The sequence below is a fragment of the Apium graveolens genome, chromosome 4 (assembly GCF_009905375.1).
Source record: "Apium graveolens cultivar Ventura chromosome 4, ASM990537v1, whole genome shotgun sequence".
Taxonomy (NCBI): domain Eukaryota; kingdom Viridiplantae; phylum Streptophyta; class Magnoliopsida; order Apiales; family Apiaceae; genus Apium; species Apium graveolens.
The window spans coordinates 164,097,116-164,113,517 of NC_133650.1; positions in this window are offsets into that span (position 1 = coordinate 164,097,116).

Sequence of the window (16,402 nt, forward strand, 5' to 3'; positions counted from 1 at the left end):
AACTTGATGATAACAAAAAGGGGGAGAGAGAATCAAGTAAGGGGGAGAAAGGACCAACAGAGGGGGAGAAACTTCTAGTACAAATCAGCAAAGTAATTGTACCTTCAATTACTATCTCCAAGCCACCAGTTACAGATGGTATAGATCTAATTGAAGCTGCAGCAGCAACTTTGAAAGTTGCTGAAATAGGAAAGTTGAGTTTAATCAACTGGGAAAAGATTGATGAGGAAATTCAGAAAAAGTTTGAACTAGTCAAGGAGCCAGTTAAGTCAGCCATCCATCACCCTCATGTCAATCCAATCAGTGTGAATGAGATGAGCATGAACTATCTGGAGAAAGGATAATCTTCCTGTATCAAATCACAAAAGGCTGAAATAATTCTCAAACCAAGGGTAAATTATCCAAAGTCATCTTTGAAGAATCCCTTGGATACTGTGTATGAGACACCCAAGCCAGATGAAAAGAAGCTTCTGTCAAGATCCATTGTCTTCTATAAAGATCCAGCTGATTCAGCCTCAAAAAGGAGAATTGCTAAGATATTCAGAAATGGAAAGGAAATTTGTGTGGTAGCTGGACATCCACAATTTGCTCAAGCAAAGAAAGAAGAGAAAGCAAGATTAAAGAAGGAAAAGAGGCAAGCTGCTCAAGATGCAAAGAAATCTAAACAAAAGAAAGAGCAGATTGCCATCTTAGCCAAGCTACAGGCTGTGAACTCTTCTCAACAAATTCCCTCTCAACCATCTGAAGCTGCTGAATCAAAGAAGAAGATTAAAGAACAGAAGAAATTCCCAAAAAAGAAGGAATTGGCTAGAAGAACAAAAAGGAAACTGGATGTTGTTGACAAGGAATTGGAAGATCAATTTCCTAAGGAATCCACTCAAGCTAAAACTCTAGCATCAAAGCCCTCTGTGGTATTTGAAGACATAAGGGTGGTGGACCCCTACAGGAACATACATGGAGAGCCTATTGTACAAAAGGATGTGCCAATAGAGTGGGATAAAATCAAGGGCAGTCAAGAAAGTGAAGTTGTCACCTCTCAAATCCAAGTCAGTAGTCAAAGCTCAACCCAAGGTCAACAGGGGAGACTACTTGTACTTGTGTGACATCAAAGAATTCTCAGATCTAAACCTTTATCTGGATGAACTGGATGAAGTAAGGGCAATTGATGCAAACAGAAACCTACCTGAAAGGTTGGTGTTCAAGTACAAATGAGGAAGGGAGATCCAGTGGCCTCTTCACAGGATACTTCAAGAAAGCCAAGCTGTGTTGATCAAAGTCTATTCATCTTTCAAGAAAAACTTTGGGTTCAATGTAACTGCAAGAAGACTAGTATTGAAGAAGATTGAAGAGCTGAGGAGTGTTAGAGCTAAAGATGCACTCCCAATGTCTCTAATCATCCCATACACAGGGAGAAGAGTGCATCTAAGACCCTACTGGCTGATGGAATTCATGGATGACAAGGGTGTGAGAAGATTCTTCAGACTAGTAGACCAATTGAGTATCTCTAGCAATGAGACTCTCTTGGAGATGCAAGAAATGCGAGATCTCTCAGAATCTGATGAACTAGAATTCCACAGGCAGCTCCAGAATCAAATTGAAGAAAACAACAGAAAGCTTGGAAGAAGATCCAGACCCTCAAGAAACTAGAAAAATCTGCTCAGGCTAGAGGAGTATCTTGAACTGACTGTGAGCCAAACCTTGTACATTTTGTTTAATTGAAGCACTTTCAGTTTTATCTACTTATCTTTAAAGATATATGTTTAGGATGTTTTGTTATCATCAAGTGTCTCTTAATTTATGGCTACAATTCCAGTAGACATAAATTGGGGGAGATTGTTGTGAATATGTTGTGTACTTGATGATCACTTAAACAAAACATCTAAGTAGATTTTACTTAGTGAAATAATGTAGCACTCGACGGATAAGAGTTATAGTCCCGACGGATGACTCATTATAGTCCCGACGGAAGATTAACTTATTATCCATCGAGTGAGTAGCTTATGTAATAATAAGTTTGTAGCACAGTGATGCATGCACCTTTGTATAGAATCTGTAGTAGCATTTAAGTCATGTTGACTTTAACTAGATATGCAGAATAGGTTGATTAATTGTACATAAGTAATGTCTTGTAATTCTGTATAAGTGAAATGAAGTCAAGTGCCAAAATAGCTACCGACGGATGATTAACAAAGCCTTCGACGGATGATCAAATGACTATCAATGGATGTTTAACATAGCAGTCGACGGATGATCTGAAAGTCGACGGATGATCATATCAAGAATTCAAACATCAGTTGAACAGTGAAAGCTGACACACAGTCGTCGAGTTGGATATAAACACATTGTGGAAGCCCATTAACTGGGTAATAGAGGACAAAAAGTAGCAAATATTAAGACTGTTAGATTTTATATTTGTTCAGTCTTTTTGACTTTGTAATCTTGGTATTATATAAACCAAGAGAGTAGCAAATAGAAAAATAACCGAGATAGTTGAGAAACACAAAAACAGAGAAATCTTTGTAAGCATAATCTTTAGCATTTCCTGTTTTCTTAGCAGTTCAATTTGTAAGCAGCTGTGGGCATTTCTGCACAAAGAGTCCTCTCAATATATTATATATATCTCTGGTGGAATTGTTTAAATCCACCAGAAAGTTTTTAAAGACTCTTGTTTTTAATTACTTGTGTTTTGATTCATTCAAGTTTATATTCCGCATTGTGCTAATCAAAACAAATATATCAATAATCGAGTTGAACATTTTTATTTCAAGAAAAAGGTTGAAGAATTCCATTCAACCCCCCTTCTGTAATTCTTGCTTCATTGTTAAGGGACTAACAGGAACATGTAATGAATGGTATTGTAGAGTTACATTTTGTTCCAAGTGAGAAGCAACTTGCAGATATATTTACCAAGTCACTAGATGAATCCACCTTTTCTAGGTTGGTAAGTGAGTTAGGTATGCTTAATTACTCTTGAATCTATCTGAGTTATTTTGCAAGTTGAAAAGTAGCCAGAAATTTAACTGATTTTTAGTTATGGTTGAAATTTTGGCTAAGTCAAAATTTGCATCTCGACGGATGACCATTTTCCATCAAGTTAAGTCATCCGTCGATATACAATGTGCAAATAAAATTCAATTATTTTTCTGGAATCTTTTAAAACTCGACGGATAACAATTTATCCTCATCCGTCGAAGTGTCTAAATCTCAACCGTTAATTCCCTGAACATTATCCATCGAGTATACTTACAGTTTGTAAGCATTACACGACGGATAATGAGTGGAATTTTTACAGTTTATTTTTAAAATGGCTAATTTTAGGCAATTTCTATTGGGTAATTTACTTCTCTTTATTATTTTTATCCGTTCTTTTTGAGCAAAGTATAAAAGCTTATTTCATTCTAATCATTTTCTTTTATCATTCTCATATTCAACTGTGTTTATTTCATTCTCTCTCAAGCAAAAATCCTCTTTCTCTTCAAACTTTCCTTCTCTAACAATGTCACCTGTAGTAAAGATTAAGTCTCAGACTGGGTTCATTTATGAGAAGAACAACTTCACTGCTTTGGTCAACAAGGGCATTCAACAATCAGAAGACTATCACAAGATGATGGACTTCGTGAAGAACTGCAAGTTAAGTTTTGCCATGCTTGAATCACCCACAATCCTTTGTGATGTTATAGAAGAGATGTGGACCTCTGCAATTTACAACTCTACTGACAAAACCATCACTCTGACCATCAAAGGTAATGAATTCTGTATCAATAGTGATGTGATAAAAGCATGTTTCAAGATTCCTGATGATAATGTAACTTCACCACACACTGACACTGATTTGATCAATATGCTTAATTCCATGCATTATGCACTTCCTACTAATAAGCTAAGTGATATTAGGAGATTGGGTCTTAGGAAGGAATGGAGTTTTATATGTGATGTTGTAACTAAAGTTTTCTCTAGAAAAATCAGTAATTTTGATTCTGTGAACATTTCCATGCTTTACATGCTATACATGCTAGTTACAGACAAATTTTACAATTTCAGTAACCTTGTCATATATGAGTTAGGTTTTAAACTAGGTGAGTTAGCCAAAAGGGGAAAGAACATATATTATGCTAGATTTTTTATGCTATTGGCTAACCATCTTTGTCAAGAAATTGCACTTGAGAACCCAAACAACAAATTAGCTTGTTGGGTTCAAGAGAGAAGAATCATTGTAGATTTGAACAGAGCCAACCACCATAGGGATGTGCCAATGTTCTTTTTCCCTGTAATGCTGACACCTCAGGTAAGTGAGGTAAGTTCATCCATACCCTCAACTATTCCAATCTCCTCTATTTCTTTGACTTCAGGCATAGCTATGGTAACTATGACAATGACCAAACAGTTGCCTACCAAAGCTGCCAAAACAACTGTAATTTCCAAATCCAAATCAAAGAAAACCCCCTCTGGTATCTCTCAAAAGGTACCAGTTAAAAAATCTACCAAAGCCAAAGAGGGGAGTGTGAAGGAGGGTCAGATAGGTGAGGGAAGGGGTACCGAATTCATTTCATTATATTATTAAAATGAAATTAGGGACACAAGCTCATCCCAAACTTAAACTAGAAAGAAGAAATCCAAAACAATTGGGGATGCACAGGGCACACACATAGTGCAAGCTGGTGCTAAAGACATAGACCCTTCACCTTCTCAAATTCAGATTGATGTGGCTCCAATAAATATGGAGTCACAGCCAAAATCTCTTATAATAGAAGTCACCGAAACACCATACTCACCAACTAACTCACTGGAAGTGGATATGATAAACACTTCAATTCCTGATTCCCCTTCTTTAACTCTGTTGGGGAAGCCAAAATCTAGTGCAAGTGAGCATCATCTTTTAGATGATTTGTTGGCTCACTTGCCAATTCCTTCAGATACTATTGTGACATCTGTGCCTCAAATAACTTCAATCAACACAGAGTCAACAATAGTTTCTCTTCCCACCTCATTCATTTCTACTCTCTCGATGGATATTGCTCATCCGTTGAGTAGTGATTGTATCCTGACAGATAAGCTTAACAGCAGTTATCCGTCGGATAGCTTTACCACTCACCTGATGGATATCACTTATCCGTCGAGTGTCTCTGCACAACTTCAAACTTCAATTATTTCTAGTGCAGAAGATTTAGTGGTAATACAATCACTCTTAGGACTGAGAGAGGAGAGTGCTTTGAGTGAGAGGCTGGGTTGCTCCCAGGCAAAAGGAGAGGAAAAGAGTGAATCTCAGCAATCCATTTATTCTGGATTGGAAAAAGTGAGTGAGAGGAGTCCCACCTTAGTAGGTGAAGGTGAGGGTGTGAGGGTGGGGAGCCAGGGTGAGACCCTGATGCAACAAAAGAGAGAATATGAGAGAAAGGCAGGTACAGGAGAAATAAGGGTGGATCCAGCCATTGCTAGTGAGTCAATGATTGTGGATGATGCTGAAAAGGGAAGACAATTTCAGCAACATTACAAAGCTGAAATTGATAACAATTCCTTGGATGCTGACATTTTTACTCATCCTGTGTCAGCCTATCAATTGTTGGCTGCTCAGGGCAATGTGGTGGCAGAGCAGACTTTGAATTTGGTGAACACCACAGAATCTCTTCAAAAAGATAAAGCTGCTGTTAACAGGATGCCTTCTCAAGCTGGAGAGCCATCTGAAGAATTTGGAGTAAATTCTAATGATGATGACTCTGGTTCTTTGGATGGAAGCATGAACTTAGGGGGAGCTGAAGGCCCAAGTTCTGCTTTAAGTTTACCTGAATGGGCATGGGAAAGGAATCTACACTAGGACAATTTGAGGTGTTTTTGGTCAAACAAGTAATAGCTATTCAACAGGCCCTTCAGGAAACTTCAGATGCTGGTACCAAGGCTGTTCTTCAAGCTCACCTAGACTTTCTACATCTAATGAACATCCAGCACTTAAGACAGAATCTCAGTGTGGATGAATTGAAAAGAGATATAGCTGACTTGAAGACCTATAACTCTGAGAAGCTGGATTCAGTAATGCCATATGGTACCATGCAAGATCTACTACGATTAAGGAGAGAATCAGAATCTGAAAAGAAACTAGCCAAGCTGGAAAATAGAGTTCAAGTTATTGAAGATTCAGTGGCTATTCTTCTTCAAAATCAACAGACTCGGACAAATCTTCCCATGCAACTGGCTAAAGCACAAGGCCTAACTCCTCAACTTGATGATAACAAAAAGGGGAGAGAGAATCAAGTAAGGGGGAGAAAGGACCAACAGAGGGGGAGAAACTTCAAGTACAAATCAGCAAAGTAATTGTACCTTCAATTACTATCTCCAAGCCACCAGTTGCAGATGGTATAGATCTAATTGAAGCAGCAGCAGCAAATTTGAAAGTTGCTGAAAAAGGAAAGTTGAGTTTAATCAACTGGGAAAAGATTGATGAGGAAATTCAGATAAAGTTTAAACTAGTTGAGGAGCCAGTTAAGTCAGCCATCCATCACTCTCATGTTAAGCCAATAAGTGTGAATGAGATGAGCATGAACTATCTGGAGAAAGGACAATCTTCCTGCATCAAATCACAAAAGGTTGAAATAATTCTCAAACCAAGGGAAAATTATCCAAAATCATCTTTGAAGAATCCCTTGGACACTGTGTATGAGACACCCAAGCCTGATGAAAAGAAGCTTCTGTCAAGATCCATTGTCTTCTATAAAGATCCAGCTGATTCAGCTTCAAAAAGGAGAATTGTTAAGATATTCAGAAATGGAAAGGAAATTTGTTTAGTAGCTGGACATCCACAGTTTGCTCAAGCAAAGAAAGAAGAAAAAGCCAGATTAAAGCAGGAAAAGAGGTAAGCTGCTCTAGATGCAAAGAAGTCTAAACAAAAGAAAGAACAGATTGCTATCTTGGCCAAGCTACAGGCTGTGAATTCTTCTCAACAAATTCCTTCTCAACCATCTGAAGCTGCTGAATCAAAGAAGAAGATTGAAGAACAGAAGAAATCCCCAAGAAAGAAAGAATTGGCTAGAAGAACTAAAAGGAAACTGGATGTTGTTGACAAGGAATTGGAAGATCAATTTCCTAAGGAATCCACACCAGCTAAAACTCAAGCATTAAAGCCCTCTATGGTATTTGAAGACATAAGGGTGGTGGACCCCTACAGGAACATACATGGAGAGCCTATTGTGCCAAAGGATGAGCCAATAGAGTGGGATAAATTACCAATTCCTGAATTCAACTTGCCAATCCCTACCAAGCCAAAAAGGACAAAATCAAGGGCAGTCAAGAAAGTGAAGTTGTCACCTCTCAAATCCAAGTTAGTAGTTGAAGCTCAACCCAAGGTCAACAGGGGAGACTACTTGTACTTGTGTGACATCAAAGAATTCTCAGATCTAAACCTTTATCTGGAGGAACTGGATGAAGTAAGGGCAATTGATGCATACAGAAACCTACCTGAAAGGTTGGTGTTCAAGTACAAAGGAGGAAGGGAGATTCAGTGGCCTCTTCATAGGATACTTCAAGAAAGCCAAGCTGTGTTGATCAAAGTCTATTCATCCTTCAAGAAAAACTTTGGGTTCAATGTAACTGCAAGAAGACTAGTATTGAAGAAGATTGAAGAGTTGAGGAGTGTTAGAGCTAAAGATGCACTCCCAAAGACTCTAATCATCCCATACACAGGGAGAAGAGTGCATCTAAGGCCCTACTGGCTGATGGAATTCATGGATGACAAGGGTGTGAGAAGATTCTTCAGACTAGAAGACCAATTGAGTATCTCTAGCAATGAGACTCTCTTGGAGATGCAAGAAATGCTAGATCTCTCAGAATCTGATGAACTAGAATTCCACAGGTAGCTCCAGAATCAAATTGAAGAAAACCACAGAAAGCTTGGAAGAAGATCCAGACCTTCAATAAACTAGGAAAAATCTGCTCAGGCTAGAGGAGCATCTTGAACTGACTGTGAGCCAAACCTTGTACATTTTGTTTAATTGAAGTACTTTCAGTTTTATCTACTTATCTTTAAAGATATATGTTTAGGATATTTTGTTATCATCAAGTGTCTCTTAATTTATGGCTACAATTCCAGTAGACATAAATTTGGGGAGATTGTTGTGAATATGTTGTGTACTTGATCACTTAAACAAAACATCCAAGTAGATTTTACTTAGTGAAATAATGTAGCACTCGACGGATAAGAGTTATAGTCCCAATGGATGACTCATTATAGTCCCGACGGATGATTAACTTATTATCCATCGAGTGAGTAGCTTATATAATAATAAGTTTGTAGCACAGTGATGTATGCACCTTTATATAGAATCTGTAGTAGCATTTAAGTCATGTTGACTTTAACTAGATATGCAGAATAGGTTGATTAATTGTACATAAGTAATGTCTTGTAATTCTATATAAGTGAAATGAAGTCAAGTGCCAAAATAGCTACCGACGGATGATTAACAAAGCCTTCGACGGATGATCAAATGACTATCAATGGATGTTTAACATAGTAGTCGACGGATGATCTGAAAGTCAACGGATGATCATATCAAGAATTCAAACATCAGTTGAACAGTGAAAGCTGACACACAGCCGTCGAGTTGGATACAAACACATTGTGGAAGCCCATTAACTGGGTAATAGAGGACAAAAAGCAGCAAAGATTAAGACTGTTAGATTTTATATTTGTTCAGTCTTTTTGACTTTGTAATCTTGGTATTATATAAACCAAGAGAGTAGCAAATAGAAAAATAACTGAGATAACTGAGAGAAAATCAAAAACAGAGAAATCTTTGTAAGCATAATCTTTAGCATTTCCTGTATTCTCAGTAGTTCTATTTTGTAAGCAGCTGTGAGCATTTCTGCACACAGAGTCTTCTCGATATATTATATATATCTCTGGTGGAATTATTTAAATCCACCAGAAAGTTTTTAAAGACTCTTGTTTTTTTAATTACTTGTGTTTTGATTCATTTAAGTTTATATTCCGCATTGTGCTAATCAAAACAAATATATCAATAATCGAGTTGAACATTTTTATTTCAAGAAAAAGGTTCAAGAATTCCATTCAACCCCCCTTCTGTAATTCTTGCTACATTGTTAAGGGACTAACACTTTATTTCTTTCAAATTCATTTAACTCTTCCTGCATTGCTTGCACTCAATCAGCATCTTGAAGAGCTTCTTCCACTTTCTTTGGTTCAGTCTGAGATAGAAAGGAGTGATAGAGACATTCATTTGATATTGTTGTTCTAGTTCTGACACCTACTTCAAGATCTCCAATTATTAAGTCAGGTGTATATGATTTATTCCACTTCCTTGCAGATGGAAGTTGATCTCTAGAACTGGATCCTCCCCCATGATCCATGCTCTCTCCATCAGTATTTTCTGATGCTCCCCCTGAAGTTATACTCTCTGAGATTCCAGAATTTGAGTTGGATCCTTCAGGAATTGAAGAATCAGAGTTTACATAATTGTTAGAATTTTGCTCATCAGTACTTGATGAATCAGAATTTGAAGAGCCTGTGACTGGTTTTGATGCTTCTTGAGAGTCTTGAGATGTGGTAAGATCATCAGCTTGCTCCCCCTGAACAGGTGCATTTTCTTTTGGAGTAGTTACCACAGTTTTAATGACATCAGAATTTAACCCGTCAGAACTTACATGATCAGGATTTAGGTCATCAGAATTTACAGAATCAGAATTTATATCTTCATTTTTAAATCTCAGCTAATCATGATCATTGAAATCTTCAAGTCCAGTAATCTTTTTATCATCAAAAGATACATTGATGGATTCCATGACAACCCTTGTTCTTAAATTGTAGACTCTGAAGGCTTTTGTGGAAAGTGGATATCCAACAAAAATTCCTTCATCAGCTTTTAGATCAAATTTTGACAGCTGTTCAGGATGAGTCTTAAGAACAAAACACTTGTATCCAAATACATGAAAGTATTTCAGATTTGGCTTCTTTTTCTTCACCATCTCATATGGTGTTTTTCCATGCTTGTTTATGAGTGTAGCATTCTGTATAAAACCAGCAGTCTGCACATCTTCAGCCCAAAAATAGGTTGGTAGCTTTGCTTCATCAAGCATAGTTTGTGCAACTTCAATAACAGTCCTGTTCTTTCTTTCTACAAATCCATTATGTTGTGGAGTTCCAGGTGCATAAAATTCCTGCTTTATTCCATGCTCTTTGCAGAACTCTTCCATGATTGAATTCTTGAACTCAGTGCCATTATCACTTCTTATGATTTTAACAGAATCTTTGACTAACTTATCCAGCTGTCTGACTTGATCTGTTAAAGTAGATGTAGTTTCATTCTTCTTGTGCAAGAAATACACCTAAGTGTATCTTGTGAACTCATCCACTATAACCATAGCATATTTCTTCTTTACAATAGACATGATATTCACTGGACCAAATAGATCAACATGCAGTAAGTGATAAGGCTCAAGAATTGAGGATTTAGTAAGTGATCCATATTTCTTTGTTTTGCCTTTTGACATGAGTCACAAAGACCATCAGCAGAAAATATTGATTTTGGAAGTCCTCTCACAAGATCTTTCTTTACTGGCTCATTTATGTTGTTGAAATTTAAATGAGCGAGTCTCTTGTGCCAATTCCATCTTTCTTCAATTGATGCTCTGCTTAACAGACAGATTGCAGAACCATTAGAATTTGTTAAAAGTCTGGCTTCATATATGTTACCATGTCTGTAACCTTTCAGAACCACTTTTCCTGTAGAATTACTTACAACTTCACAGTGTTCTTCAAAGAAATCCACATGATAACCTATGTCACATATTTGACTCACACTTAGCAGATTGTGTTTAAGTCCTGAGACAATAACTACTGATTCAATTATGACATTCCCAAGATTGATATTACCATATCCCATAGTCTTTCCCATGATTCCATCTCCATAAGAAACTCCTGGGCCAGCTTTCTCCATAAAGTCTAATAGCAGGGCTTTATTTCCAGTCATATATCCTAAACATCCACTGTCCAGAACCAGGATGTTTTTCCTGTTGCCCTGCAATCACAAAGATCACAATTGGTTAGTTTTAAGGACCCAGACTTGCTTGGATCCTTTGGCATTTTTAAGTTTGTTAGCATTTGCAGCGGATTTAGTTTCAGAGTTTATGCTAACATGCTTTTTATCAGACTTTACATCAGAATTTACACTAGAAGGAATTACACTAACTTTCTTTAAAGAAGGTTTTATTTGATAATAATCATAGTACAAACTATGATATTCCTTACAAGTATAAATAGAATGCCAAAAACTACAACAATGAAAATAAGGATTTTGTGGTTTTAACCTAACAGACTGACTCTTAACTCTTGATCTAGGAGGTAAAGAGTTTATATCTTTATTTTTCCTGCAAAAAGAAGCAAGATGGTTAGAGTTTCCATAATTATAGCATTTCTTTCTAGGAGCATTAGAAACAAGCATATAATTATTTCTTTTATTGACACCTTCCTTTCCATTCCTATTTTTCCTAGCTTCCTTGACCTTGTTCACATTTTTAATCTCTTTCAGCTTATACTTAAGCCGCTTCTTTGTCATTAAGCCAATGTTTACTACAGCTGGTTTATCCTGTTTTAATTTGTCAGAAGTTAACTTTTCTTTGACTTCTGTTTTAGAGTCTTTCATCTTTTCAGATTTTGACTTGTCTGAATTTGACACAAACTTGACAGGATTAACTTTAGGCTTTTCAGCTTTCTTGGTAAAGTTTGGTTTAGATGACGCAGTTTCCTTTTCTTCTTTATCATCTAGGTAACCTACACCTTCTTTCCAATTTCCATTTTCTAAAATTTTCTGAGTTGTTCTTCTAGAGTTAGTCCAAGTTTTGATTATCTCCTTTTCCTTTTCTAGTTCAGATTTAAGAGATTTATTTAGTTTTAGCAGTTCACATTTAACATACAAAGCCTCATCTCTTTCTTTCTGAGTTTGATGAAATATAATTAACTCTTTTTCTAAGTAGTCATTTCTGTTTCTAAGAGCAAGACTTTCAGATTTTAATCTTTTATTTTCTATAGTCTGATCTCTAAAACTAATGAACAAGGTTTTAAGATATAATCTTAGCTCAGAAATATCATCAGTATGAAAAGCAAGAGTTGAATGAGGTTCCTTCAATTCAGCAGTTCCAGAACTGCTATCAGCATTTGCCATCAAAGCATAGTTCACCTCTTCTTCAGAATCTGAAGTGTCTGCCTAATTTTTCTTCTTTGTGATAAGTGTCTGGCCTTTATCACCTTTTCCTTTCTTGTAGTCAGGAGAGATGTGGCCTCTTTCACCAAAATTGTTGGATTTGACATTTGAGTTGTCTCCTCTATTAGACTTTCCTCTTTGCCTTCAGTCTTTCTGAACCCCTTCTTTTCAGAACTTCCACCTTTCCTAGAAAACTTCTTACCCTTTCTAAATTTCTTGTAGGCTATCTTTGTGATACCCTTCATCATAAGAGCACACAGTTGTATCATCTCTGCATCAACATCCACTTCAGATAAATTTTCAGATTCTGAATCATTATCATCAGAATATGATGACTCTGAATCAGACTGTATGATGAGAGCCTTTTCTTATCCCCTCTTTGAGACAACCACTTTAGGAGATTCCTCCTCAACTTTAAGTGCAACTGTCTTTGACTTTCTTCCATGCCTTTTGCTCCTTTGATCCATCTCAAGTTTATGAGTCTTGAGCATACCATAAATTTCATCAAGAGTAGTTTCAGCAAGGTCATAGTTGTCTCTTATGGCAGTAGACTTTAAATCCCAATTTTCAGTAAGAGCTAAAAGAAATTTTAGATTTGAATCTTCAAGATCATATTCCTTGTCCACCAGTGATAGATCATTCAAGAGTTTGGAAAATTTGTCATATAAATCAGTTAGTGACTCATCAGATTTTGAGTCAAAGTTGTCATACTCCTATGTGAGTATTGTCTTCTTGTTCTTTTTGATGGTTTCAGTTCCCTGGCATCTTGTCTCCAAAGCATCCCATATTTCCTTTGGAGTCTTGCATCCAATTACCCTGTTTGACATGACATTGTCAATTGCACTATGAAGTAAATGCCTTACCCTTGCATCCTTGGCAATAGATGAGATGTATTCAGGTGTGTAATCACCTTTCTCCTTTGGTATGGTCTTTACTGGTTGATCAACAACTGCAACAGAAAGCTTGGTAGGCTTATATGGTCTATCATTAATTATATCAAGGTATTCTGGATCTGTGGCTTCCAGAAACATAGCCATCTTTACCTTCTATATAGGATACTCGGATGCTCTCAGTATGGGAACCCTAATACTCTCATATCGACTGTGGGTTTGATTGTTTTGAGTATCTTGAGTTTTGGTGGGCTTAGGTGGAGTTTTTGTTTCGTCAGACATGATTGTAAACTGGATCTCACTGTTTGTATATCAACAGAGAGGCTTTGATACCACTTGTTAGGTCACACAATACTATAGAAGGGGTTGAATATAGTGTTTACACAATCAAATCGATTTAGAACACAAGTATGTAACAGTAATCAAGTTTATTCAATATAATAAGCTCTGTTACAAAATAGATTAAACTACTCTCTCAGTGATGAACAATATCACTAAGAGCTGCTAGGGTTACAATTAATGATCTTTCTCGTGAATGATAACACTTATAGTGTAAACCCTAAGTTGTGTTTATATAGTACACAGTTACAAGATATCTTCTAATTGATATGGAATATAATTCTGTCTCCTAAAATATATCAATAAAATATTATTTTTTTACAAGTCTTCTAGTCGTCCAACTCTCCGTACATATCTTCTATTGTTTAGTCCAGATCCTCTCCTAGAAATCAGCCGCACTTTACTTCTGAAGCATATCATTCCTGAAGTTCTGATAAATTAAGTTCTGATATCTTCCTGTCTTCAGTAATCCTGATTTCCAGTAAGTCCCGATAAGTTCTGAAACTAAACAAATCAGATTAGACATGACATCACAAATATATCTAACAAACAATATGAAACAATAATTATGAATTGAATCAGAAACTTATATCCCTTTTACTCAAAACCCAATCATGATATCAATACTCATTTTGATGTCACGTCAATTTAGATATCAATACTAACTTAGATGCTCAAAACATACCGATACTGAAGTATGGAAGTCAACATTAATTTAGGTATGAACATCACTTTTCATGTAATTTAAGTACGAACATCACTTTTCATGTAAACCATGCAATGACAATTTCAGTCACATTGTAATCTACTTGTCGCTCGTGGTAATCCGTCACATAATCTTACTTTGCCTTGAAAAACGAAAATTCATCTCAACTTATTTGGCATACCTTTAAATATTTCGAATGATAAAATCATGGAATTTTAAGGTAAAAAGAATTTCATATTATAACGGGTGTTCCCACAATTGTGGTTACCAAAACTTAGAATTTTTGAGAAAGTATTGTTGAAATGAAAGATTAACTGAGAGATCAATATGATCAAAAGAATTTATGTTGGGTGCCTTAGTTAAGACACTTACAAGTGAAGGTAATTAGCCTTTTTCTAATGCACAACATACTAGTGATGGCGTCCCATCTAACTTCTATCACACAGACAGAGAGTCTTGGCGTCCCTTATAAAATAAGGTTGTTCATCTCAGTCAGAGTAAAAGAATATGAAAGGATTTTTTTTCAAAATCAAATGAATAATCAAGGGTTTCTAATAAATGACTCTTTAATGCAACCCTTGGATCAAAACTGAATAGATTTCAAAAGACGCTATTTCTGGAGGAAATGAAATCCAGGAAATAAAATTCTAGCACAAACTGGCCAAATGGTGTCACATTACCAATAAAATTATCCACCATATAAGAAAAGTGGAAGTTAAAGTATCATAACTTGGCAGAGGTATCAAAACCTAAAATTAGGTTTCATGATAGCTTTTGACACATTTAAAATTTAAGCATGATTGAAAACGAGTGTTAGGGAATATATCCTCTAACAAATGTCAAAATAATTTATAGAAAGAGAAGGTATTTCCAAGGTCTTTATACTTATCTTCTTTCTAAACTTAACAGATGACTCATCATATGCTTCCAAAATTTTCTTCTCCGCATCTTTAATTTAGTGACAATCTACGTCGCCTTCGTATCATAGTAGCCTCGGAAGATTCTACAATAGACTTTCACAGCTTCCCGGAATTCTATCTTGCTCCGCACAACTAACTCAAACGAGTACACCTTATCTTAACTAACTCACTAGTACTATATCCAATAATCCAACACCAACTCGATATGAGCTATGGCGTCCTTATATAACTCTACACACTCTCATTTCTAGTTTACTATAACCTGGATCTGATACTGTTACGACCGGCATTTTATGTAATATTATTTGTGAATAATATTAAGTTAAATAAAAATATATTCAATGCTTGTACGTTTGTGTGAGTGAAAATTTCTGCATTATAAATTTGCTTTGGGTAGTATATGATTTTTCAAAGCAAGAATTTATTTAATTTCTTTATTTTTGATTTATAAGGAATATTCTAAGCTTTGGAAAAATTTTCTTTTAAAAGACATTTTGTACACAAATTGTGAAAATGATTTTATAAAGTCTCTAAAAATACAAGTTAATTTATGGTAGAAATTTTATAATTTTTGAACTTGTATTTTATTTTATAAAAATAAATCATTATAAATTTTAGTTGTCATAATTATTAAATTACATGAATAACCTTGCATGCAAACTCTCTTCTATTTAACCAAAGGGCAAAGAAGACATTCTCCACCCCACTAACTCACATTTTGCTAGCCAAATTACCTCCTTGACCTTGCATGCAAATTTGCCTAACTTTAGCTAGAGGGTTACTCTTGTCATTTCCTAAATCCACTCACATTTAGCCTAGTCAAAGACATAAAAACAAAACTAAAGTGATGATCACTCCATTTTCACTCCACCCTTCCCTTTTCTCCTCCCTCCCTCTCGGCTCAACCCTCCCTCTCGGCCATCCCATAGCCGAGGCCCTCCATCCCCTTCATTTCTTCATTCTTTCACCCAAACAATCATCTTATATTCAAGTAATTTTACTCCCTATATGTTATTCTTATATATTTCAAAAGTTTAGAGTGAAAAACCTATGTTTTGACCTTGCATGGTGATGTTTTTGTTAAACTCAAAGTGAACCTCCTTGATTCTTGTGAATCTAAGGCTTTCACCATGAGTTATAGTATCATAGGGTCAAGAATGGCTAGACATAAGAGTGTTACACTTATGCGAATGCTGTTTTTACCCTAATCCATTCGGCCATGACTTGATAGGAGCCGAATGGATGGTGTTTTGTTGCCTTGTTAACATTTTTGTGTATTTTGTGATGATAACATGAATGTTGTAGTAAAATCTTGATAAAATCCTTTTGCATGCTAGTTGATCA